We start from the raw sequence: 11,763 nt of genomic DNA, 5'->3' as shown, positions 1-11,763 counted from the left end.
ATGAGGAGAAAACCCAATACCTAAGTCCAAGCACACATGACCATAGTAGGACTTCATGTTGCTTTTGCAAAATGGGACCCAATATATCATTGTAGCTACGGACTATTTGACAAAGTGGACGGAGGCTAAGGCAACCAAAAAGAATGATGCTAGAACCACAGCCGCATTCTTGTATGAGAAGGTATTCACAAGATATGGACTTCCAATAAAAATTGTCAGTGATAGGGAAATTCATTTCCTTAATGAGGTAATTGAGTATCTGCTGAATGAATCTATGGTCATCCATAACAAATCCGCTCTATATCATTCGCAAGCAAATGGAAAAGCTGAGCACACGAATAAAATTCTTAGCTCGGTATTGACTAAAGTGGTTAGTTTAGGACGAGCTAATTGGGAAATGAATCTACATGCCGCTCTATGGGCTTATAGAGCTTCATTCAAGACAACTTTAAATGCTACACCCTTTAATCTTGTTTATGGTCTTGATGTCATACTACCGATAGAAATTTTTTTGCCGAAACTAAGGATTTTTAAAGATCTTGAGTGGACCGGACATGCATTGTCAGAGAGGCTTGAAGATTTAGAGAAGCTTGATGAACAAAGGTTAACAGCTATAGCTCACATCTATGCACAAAAACGAAAGCAAAAGCAATTTTTTGATTCACATCTAGCCACAAAATCTTCAAAAAAGGGGACCTAGTTTTAGTTTATTCCCTTAAGCAACACATTCTTAAATTCAAGAGAGCCTATCACTTATACACATCTATCTCATGCCACATGTCAAATTTGAGCCCAAACGTTTAAAAAAATCTCAGATTTTGTCAAAAAACGCACTAAAGGCTCTTTTATCCAAATTTTGAGTTAATTGTCACATTTTTTGATCCAAATCATCCCATATCTCACACAGAGGCTCTATAGCATGTCTAGAACCAACTTGCAACAAAAAATGTCCAATTTGATGAAAAATTAATAATTGCGATTATTTACTTTTTTACAAGAATGAGATCAAATTTCAACTTTGACCTTATGGGACCAAAGTACATGATGTGACAAGTCCACCAATCAAGTTTAATCGCATTTGGATCTCAAAAACCCAAAATCCCTTCATATCTACTGTTTCAGAGTTTGAAGCCTAAATCTGGCACCATTCTCACCCTGTGCACTCAAATGAGCCCACACTTCACTTAGAGTATCTAAATCACATGTTTTTCAAGCTCATGAAGTCAAAAATGCAAAAGGTTGGAAAAATTCCCCTACTGTAAATAATTGCAATTATTTACTTTGGTTGCAAATTTTGCCTAGATTGAATGATTTTGATATTTACATATTTTATGCATCTATGCATGCTGCAAAATTAATTTGAAGCAAAATGGACATCATTTGCCAGCAATTCAAACACAGGGCATTTCAGAGTGGAATTTGTGGAATTTTCTAACTACAAATTGTATTCTCCTAATAGGTGCAATGCAAGCGGCTGAGAAAGCAAAGAAGAGAATGACCCAGAAAGAAAAGCTGCAAGAATTGCCACCATATCAATTGGAGTCGAGTTCAGTGAAAACAGCCAAGGTAACCTACCTATCAAAGGAACAGCTTGAAGAACACAACACCACAGTCTTCACTGGTAGGTTCAAGAGTGAAGATCGAAATCAGGTAGAGTTGCAAATGCTACCCAAATAAGTTTATGATGTAGCCGCAAAGCTAGCAATAAAAGAAGCCAACAGAAGATTAGGTCTTCGAGAATTCTACAATCAAGAGCCATGTGGGTAGACTTTCAGTGGGCTTATGAACTATTGTCAACCATCAAAGAGGATGGAGCTACCTAGATTACTGATCAGCAAGGGCAAAAAGTCGAAGTGGTCCGTAACAAAGACATAGTGACTGAAGCACTAAAACTTCCCACTGAAGTTATAACAATGAGGGCCAAAGATAGGAAGACAGCTGGTACATTCACAAAGGATACAGCTACCGCCACCTTCTCCGACCTCATTCTAAAGCAAGTGGAGGATCCCAACTGTCTCTATCACCAGCACCCACTTCCTCTCAAAGAGACCACCAAGATATACTACTCCAAATCATGCAGTTGCAACCACCTTCACATAGGTATTGAGGTCAGCAAACAATAGATCATGCTCAGTACGTGCTTACAACACTCAAGAGCACAAAGAAGGAAGGAAGGGTAACATATCTGGGAGCTCCATAAGTTCTAACCTGGATTGCATACCATGCCATTGGGCCCAGATCAGGATACATGGGTGGTCTCAGCTCAACCATCTCCACGAGAGAGAGAGAGAGAGAGAGAGAGAGAGAGAGAGAGAGAGAGAGAGAGATGCCCTTTCGGAACAACTACATCTTGAGTGAAATTGAAATGGTGAAGATCTAGGTTTTACACTTCTACAAATCTTTACTTATTACCTTCAGTTAACGATTGCTTTTAGCTTAAATGATGGTTCTTTTACTTTTCCTCGAAGAGAGGGAATGAGAGAGTGCAATAGAAATTTGTAAAGGGAAAGAGAAAGAGATAGAAGAGGAGAATGACACCAGATGGGGTCCCAACCAACCCTCTCAAGGGCCCCCCATCCATTGTTGCCAATGTGGTATTTTCTTTTGATTGCATAAATGGAATGTACACACATGCAACACCTCAAGTGTAGACTCTACTGACTTGAATGGTGAATGTCACTTTGGTAACTCTTTTAGATGAAGCATCTCCGAGGTTGATTTGATGCACCTTTGGAACCTTATTGATGTGGGATTTTAGACAGCCACCAAGGGATAGATCTGGGACTAAATTGCACTCCTAAAGCGAGAGGAATGAAGGATTGAAAGCTGGTTGCAAAAACGCAAATTTGGCACTCAAAACGCAATAGATCTATCATGTAAACCAGGGCTGAAAACGTAGATCTCAATGAGCTCGATCATAGAAATCAATGATAGCACTTGATGGTGGCAAGGGAATGATTGAGGAGAGGCTCAATGGGCTGCCAAAGTACTAAATTACGATGAGAGGCTAGCGAGGCTAGATCCAAGCCGATCCAGAGAGGGAAGGGCTAAAAAGTGAAAACGCTAGGGGTGATATGCAGTGATGCACAGCGCTAGGGGTTGATCTGATGATGCAAGGCAAAAGTGCTAGGGTTGAATCCTACTGTTAAAACTGCAAGGCTGATTTGAGAAAAACGCCAATGGCTACTCCAAAAAATGATAGCTTATCTGCAAGAAAACACTAGGACTGATCTACTCCTCCACCTGGTGCTGGGTATCTTACTAAGATCGATGGATGCTTGGGTCTGCTTTATAAGGTTGAATTTTAACAACACTAGAGCATGGGTGCTATCTGTAAACTTATAGAATAGATAGGTTGGGATCTCCCTTTGTAGGCAAGTTTTCTGGTTCTAAACCCCTTAAGGCTTAGGTAGGGCATAACTGGAAGACAAAGCTATAAAATAAATCACTAAAATGAGTTATTAAATAAACTTCACTTCCGCTAAGTTCTGGGTGAAACTAGCACACATTTATCCACCCAAGGATCTGATCGATGCGGGCAATAGCTTGTTGGATTTCAGTCACCCAAAACCACATGCACGTCATGCCATATATCCACCGTAGTGTTACAACATCTGTCAAAACGCATGTACAAACCATTCATGGAAGAGGGTTCCAAACTAGTAAATTGGCTCTAGAATTCAATGAAGGATGTCCATGTAGCACATAGAATCATGTACACATGACATTCCCTCATGTTTAAGGTGAGGTACTGGTACCGAACTCCATGCACTCCATAAGATGGTCTTGGATGAAGTTCCATCTTGGCAAACAATGGACTATCTCTTGGATCAAAGATGCCCGTGTTGGTTATCGAAAAACTGTAACCTTTGCTGCCCCAATTTGGGTGGTGCGAACCAAATCGCAAACCAGAGTGCATGGCTGGATAGGTAAATGTCGATGTCCATGAAGGTTACCGGCAAGCCTATGTTGCTCCTACACGGGAAGATTGGCAAGAGCAACGCCAAATTGGAGATGAAGATGGATATGTCCTATGGAATGCCCATGAACCATGGCAAGTCCTCTGTATGATGTCTCATGAAACCACCAAGTAACTCCCCAAAGATAGAGGCTCATATTAGGGATTCGACTAGAGTGCTATAGAATGGAATCTTTAGATAACTCCTCGTCTCTGCAAAAGATGTGATTGCGAATGTAGGCTCACGATGCCTGTGAACTCCAGTGGTGGTTTCCTCAGATTAGAACCCTTTGGCTTCGGATTAATGGCTACCAATTGCTAAGAAGATGTAGATCCCGATGTGTTGCCAAAGATGCAATGGCGATGCAATGCCTCTTTTGGAATGATGGAATTCTCCAAGCAGATGAGAGAGATGGGTCTTCAAAAAATGCCAAGACTCCAAAGCTAGTAGGCTAATCTAGATGGGGTCTTCCTCTGTCATCATAGGCCGCTAACAAATCCTAATACTTGCAATCAATATCTTCATGTTTCCTGTCTTCAATGATGCGGTCTATCATGTCAAAGAAGTTATGAATGCAAATATCCATGCTAGGATCTCTTTATGTCAAGATGGTCGAGCGCACACACCAAGTCAACTACCCTCTCGCAAGCACACCACAATTGTAATTCTTGGTATAAAATGTTTGCATTTCCTACGCTCAAGGTGCACAATCTTACGTGCAATGACAAGTTCTGCAGTTCTCTAAGTGAGAGAAGCGTCCTTGGACAAAACGCTATCACACACACTCAAACACTCAACGAGGAAAAAAATTTCAAAAGATTAGCGGATAAATGCAAAACCACAAAGCTTTGATACCAATGTTAGATTCAACGGAATTAAAATGGTGAAGATATGGGTTTCAAACTTCCACAAATCTTTACTTCTTTCCTTGCATTAATGATTGCTTTTAGCTTAAATGATGGTTCCTTTTACTTTTTGTACAGAGGGAGAGAGAAAAAGAAAGAGAGGAGAAGAATGACAGCCGATGGGGTCCCACCCAACCCTCTTGAGGGGCCCCATACCATTGCCAATGTGGTATTTGCTTTTGATTGCGTAAATGCAATGTACGCACATGCAATACCCCAAGTGCAGACTCTATTGACTCGAATGGTGACTGTCCCCTCAGTAACTCTTCAAGATGAAGCACCTCCGGGGCTGATTTGTTGCACCTTTGGATCCTTCTCGATGTGGGATTGTGGATGGCCACCAAGGGATAGATCTGGAAAAAAATTGTGCTTCCGATGTGAGGGGAATGAAGGTTTGAAAGCTGACTGAGAAAATGTAAATTTGACATGCACAACGCAACAAATCTATCGCATAAACTAGAGCTGAAAATGCAAATCTTTATGAGGCTGATGATGGACATCAATAGGAGCACTCGATGCTAACGAGGAATGGCCAAGAAGAGGCTCCATGGAATGTTGAAATATTGGACCATAATGGAAAGGCTAGCGAGGCCAGATCCCAGCTGATCCGACAAGGAAAGGGCTAAAAACTAAAAATGCTAGGACTGATCTGCAGTAATAGGTAGCTCTAGGGCTGATCTGGTGATGCAAGGCAAAGCGCTAGGGCTGCATGCTGCTACTAAAAATGCCAAGCTGATCTAAGCAAAAACGCCAAGCTAAACTAGTTGTTGCAGATGCACGAGGACTATAATTAGAGCTACATGAGGTGGTGTCGACAAACTTAGGGCATGCTGCATGGGTGGAGAAACCCGAACAAAAGCTTGATGACCCGTATGTTGTAACCTCAACCTTCCGCACACATGAGCTCATCCAAGGATGCTACGACCATTGCGTAGATATATGGAGCCTTGTGATCCTCCTCTACCTCATGCTCATTGACATCATGCCCTTCATCTAGCACCTTGCTCACAATGCATGTGACGACAACATCCGTACTGCCAACCTCTCTACAAGCAATCTCTGGATGGCTCCACCCTTGTTGCCTCAAGTAAGAACCTCCTCAGAGGCATTCTTAGCAAGGACCCCAGCATTGCATCACCCTCCAACATCATCCCTGGATTGTCCTCAACGTCTTCAAATGTGACCAAAAGCCTAGTGCTAATACCTTGAACCATGTTGAGAAGAGCCCCATGCCAAACGCTGGCGGCATGATCCACACCACTATAATGAGTAAATCTGATGGCTGTCTTGTATCACCTCAACCTGTAGCTGTGCAACCCAAGGCGGCAAAGAAAGAACTTGTAATTCCCAATACCTTAAACCATAATATTGTTGAGAAGCAGTACGCAATATGCAAGTGGAATAAATATGTGCATCGTGTTGAGGACACCTGCGCATCAACCACATCGCCTCAAGTTGTACAACCAAAGGCAAAGAAAGAGACTATAGTCTCCAATGCTCCAAGACATATTTATACTCGTGCACCACTTATACTTATACCAATATCTTCCACTATGCCGCTCAATGTCACACTAGCAGGGCAAAATATCTATATGCTGAGAAATGTAATACCATTGCAAACAACAGGTGAAGGTTTCCCAAGTTTACAAGGGTAAAGCAACAACGTCGAGCTGAATTGCCATCAACTGCATGCCATCAACGGCATCCGCGAGTCAGAGGCTCATGAAAAAAGGCCGGCTTCCACACCCACCACCCCAATAATACCTACAGAGGTCTTCCTCCTTGCATCTGCTGGCATTTATTGAAGAAGGAGCTAATTAGATATGATGATACAATGAAGTGGACATGTGGAATCTCCATGGGATCCGAATGGTGGTCATGTACATAAAAGTTGGGCGGGATGCATCCTACATAAGGTGAGCACCAATACATGGAACAACAAAGGTTGTGTGGGGGGAAGCAGCAACTCAAAACAACATGTTAAAGCTTTAATTAATGGTGCAACATCTTTCTGGTAACTTCTTATGTTTATTCATTTTCCGGATAGATTCAAAGAGATTCCTCCACACCCTTGAGTGTTGTCTAGTACTCATTACAAAAACATGATCACAGTTTTGAACCTCTACCACTCAGCACAATAGAGATTACAGTGCTTGCCATAAACCAGCAACGCAAGACCTCACTGTGTACAAAATGTCGCTCGCAATAGTTTTTTTAATACATTTTGCCTGCAATCGTCCATTGTTCGTGATGATAGACCTGCACAACAACTCCTCTCCTCCTTGTTTTGCTCTCCTTTCTCCCTGCTTTGTGACCCTTGCTTGACAATGGCCCTACTTTCTATCCAAGGGGCTATGAGTCCTTTTGACAATAAATAACAGAGTGCGCATCCTGTAAGATTTCTGTCAATTCAGGATTTTAAAAAAATCGTGCGCACATACTAATAGCAGTTGATAAACATACTATTAAGTCTACTTGCAATAATGTGGCAACCGAAGATGTCTCATCTCATATAATTTTGGACTAATTGGTGTGTACTCATTTGATGCTGCAGGATCATAATGAAAGATCCAAAAGTGGTAGAAATCCATGTATATTCAATTATATGCCCATCCTGCAAAGCTCTCCAAGCTTCAGGTCTTGAGAGTTACTTGATTTATCCTTCAACAAGCTCATAGGATCTATACCCATAGAGCCGGGAAGCTTGAACATGCTTGCCAAGTTTAATGTTTTTGCAAAGCTCTCCAAGCTTCAGGTCTTGAGAGTTACTTGATTTATCCTTCAACAAGCTCACAGGATCTATACCCATAGAGCTAGGAAGCTTAAACATGCTTGCCAAGTTTAATGTTTCCTTCAGTTAGGGGCTCTCCAGAGAGATAACTATGGGAACACAGGTAGAAGATCAGAGCAACTTCTTGGGAGAGAATAACAAGCTATGCAACTTTCCCAAGCCGGATCCCTGCCCAACCATCCAAGACATTGCAAGTGACAGGCATCTTCAATAGCATTTTGTAGAACAGGTGCAAGGCTGGGAATCTACACAAGGATTGATGTTGGGTTCGTTGTTGGCTTTGCCTGCACTATCATCATGCTTCATGAAAATTGGTGATCATGCAAAAGGACATCTTGAGTACAAACAAGAAAAGATGCAAATCAACCTTATTGGGGTAAGGGCTTCAAAATGCAACCTGATACTCCCATGGTGCCATACCCAGAAGAGAGATGGCTAGGACCTAGATAATCATTACTTTTAGAGATGGGTACCCCCGAAAACAACTGTGGGAATGACGGAGGTTGGAGGAGAATTTGAAGGAATTATCCTAGCAACTCCATTGCACATAGGAGCTCAGAGAGCCTCATTAGCATGGTGAAATAGAGAATTTGTTGCCGCATTCGGAGCATTAAAGCCCATGATGTGAGACACAAAAGATTGGTCATCTCACTAGTAAGCTTGCAAGTGAGACTAGCATTCCAAAAATCACCCTTGCCTCTTTCTGCACTTGCACCTCCTATATCTACAAGGTCAACAAACTCAGTGTGATGTATGACCATTTTATCAATGCTTCTGTCCACCTTGACAAAGCTAGTAAGGTTGGATGAGCTGAGTCTGCTGCAACTTTTAAACTACCTGAACAAAGCAAACAATGTAGATAAAAATTAAGAGAAGCACGCGATAACCCTGAAAGAAAAAAAAAAGAAAGTGTAACGCAAATACCAAGTTACAATAAGCACACTTGCATAGGTCACGCATCATGCCCTTCCATCTTAGCACCTTAAAAAGCAATCAAATGGCATGCGGCAAGTATTATCACAACTGCCACAAAACAACTAACATTTTGGCTGGTTGCATGCATATGAATATTGTACATTGAACCCTGGCACGCCCTCTGACAAGAATTTACCCCAGGGAAAACACCACGTAGATCCTTTGTCTTTGTAACAGGCTTGAGCAGATGGCGAAAATATTCAGCCTGTTCAAATAAACCTAAAGCAAGTAAGAATCATGCCTTGCATTTCCTGTAGCAACTTCTGATCTAAGAAATTAGATCAGACATGACTGATCTTACCTGACATGTTTCCAAAGGTTGAAAGCAAGCAAAAACTCTGACAATCATTATAACATGTCTAGGAATCCCACCTTCGTGTTTGAGTGCTTGGAATTTTCTAGAGGTGGCTCCTTGGCACATCATACCCTTTTTCTCACTAAGAAGATGGCAGTGAGTCTGCAAGACTTAGAATAGTAGCAGTTAAGTCAAAAAGCTGATCTGCTCAAGGGAGGGAGCAACAAAACAATTGGATGCAAAATGTCCACGCACCAATCCACTGTAGATTAAATGCAAGCTTGCGCAAGAGCGGAAACAATATTGCAGGAAGACAAGGGTTGAAAAAAGAGTCTCCAAATGTGAAATGTTAAATTACCAAGGTTGCACAAGTACATGAGCACTAGCTTATATATTTCATGGATTTCAAAAACCGTGGTAAATAGAGAACGACACCCATTTATGCTTAGATATATATCTTGCAAATACTTCACGCAAAGCGTGTGCAATTCAAGACTACTAGATCAACATGATGCAATGTACAAGGAGGGAAAAAGGGTGCTTGCATAGGAACTTGATAGACAACGTTCACAACATACTAGCAATAGGCTATACATCTTAAAGGGGAAGTTGGACAATGTAAAAAATGTAAGTACAAATGCAAGAAGACACCTCGAATGGTGCAGATTAGAAAGATGGTGTAGACACACAGCTAAAGCACCTCACAAGCCAAATCAACAAGTAGTTAAAATTCCTTTCAAGAGCATGTAACATGCTAGAGATGTCAAGATGGCTAATCCAAAATTTGCCATCTCCTCATACCATGCCATCATCAATGCAATATAGCATGGTTGAAAAGCAAGTAAAAAGTCAGGCTAGAACATAAATTATAGTGAACATGTATCACCACTTTACAAAAAAATTATACCATAATAGGCTCTCCGTTACAAACAAAATCAATTATTCAAAGTAAAATTTCAAGATCCCTCGAAAATTAACAGCTAAATTTCACATGCAATGTCCAAAGGAAAGACTTGCTCTGGTTCTTCAGAAAGGATAATAGTGAAGTAAGAATTCATCTGTTGTCAAGTTTCTGGCAGAAAACATAGCATGAGACTGTAAAGCAATGCAAAATAACCGTTATGCAAGGAAGTGTATCCAAAAGAGACCCACCACAAACAAGTGAAAGAGCTTCCACATGGCCTCACTAGATGGTAGACATGCAACTTCTGCAATTGTGGGTGTTGCCCAAAGAATAAGAAGTGATTTGAGTAAATTTACTCGATGTACAACAAAACGAAATGGCATGGAGTAAGCTAGCCATTAGAGGCAAGAGTTAACCACAAATGTGCTCAGGTAGAAATTCTCAAAGTTTGAAAAATGAATGTATGTGCCCTCTCATTGAAGCATCGAATGAGATGAAAGAGTGCAGCATCAAACGAAACGTGTTGGGGCAAGCTTATGGGAGCAAGATAGGCTCTGAGGTATAGTGGGGTGACCAAGGAGGGGTTGGCAAGTTGACTGTAGCTAGGTTACCAAAAGGAGGTGTTGGCAAGTTGAATATGGGACCTGCAAACCCATAAAGTGCACTGAGCAAACCTAGACCTACAAACATGCCTAAAATAATGTGACAAGAATGTCATCATGAAATGAGAAACTAGAAACTCCAAGCATGCTGGCTCTAAATATGACAATCCGAGGAGATCCCTTGCCCAATTAGAAACAAGGAATGGCCATAAATAGATGATTACACAAAGATGACAAATAAGATGATTTTCTAGTGTCGATCGACATTGACCTGGAAGAAGGGATTGCACACAATTTCACTCCCAACTACCCTGCAACATCTAGTAGCTCAAAGTAGTAATAAATCTTGCACATCCTTTGAAATGAAGCCATTCTTCATCCTCACTCTGTTACACCATGATCAACATGAGGTCAAAAGGATAAAAAATTCTTACTAACACTGCACACTACCTACAACGCAAGATCCTGAGTGTATCTGAGAGCCCAAGAACTAACCAACCTTCATCAACAATTTGTAATCTGAGAACTTCTTTCTTAATCATGACACATAAACCTATTTTTCTTCCAGGAAAATAGTGATATTGAGGTAGTCATGTTGCATCCGGCCTCTAGAAATAGTAATATGATAGATTTACATCACAAAAAGCACAAGAGAGTGTGTGTAAAGGCATACACCCTGCTAGCACTTTTGTATCTCCAACCAATGAAACAATTGTCACAAGCATCTGACTAAAGAAGCTAGCAAGCCTCAAGCCACATAAATTTTTGACATGATGTACCACCAGACTCAAGAATGAAGCTACTCCTGGCAGTTCCCAAAGACTTATGCAGAATAGAACCTATGAGAGAAGCTATCTTCCAACAAAAATAGACCTGGTAAAGGTGGCAGCAAACACATTACAATAGGTTCATCCACCAACAGGCGGACCATGTAACAACTTAAGATCACAAAAGTTACAAAAACATTGCTCACAAGGTCAAATTTGTCTACAGCTTACAAGCCAATTGAAAAACCACCTAATCTCAGTTCCAACACACGATGAGCAGAGTGCGTGTGCCCTACACTAAAATTACACATATGAAGCCATAGTATCGAGAAATACGAGGAGAGCTTGGCTGTCCATAATCCATTAAAGCCAAGATAACAGGAGCCGACGAGGATGGTTTGAATCTTGGATCACATTGAGGTGATGTGTCCATTAATATTATCAAGCTGCCCCCGGGGGGGGGGGGGGGGGGGGGGGGGGCACAGTGAAAGTACAAGTTCCAAAGGCCCTACAAGGCTAAAGTTGAAAAGGCACACCTCCAAGATCATCACCTTTTTGCACATTC

Source organism: Adiantum capillus-veneris, chromosome 5 (genome assembly GCF_014529385.1).
Source record: "Adiantum capillus-veneris isolate H3 chromosome 5, ASM1452938v2, whole genome shotgun sequence".
Classification (NCBI taxonomy): domain Eukaryota; kingdom Viridiplantae; phylum Streptophyta; class Polypodiopsida; order Polypodiales; family Pteridaceae; genus Adiantum; species Adiantum capillus-veneris.
This window is presented reverse-complemented; position numbering follows the sequence as displayed.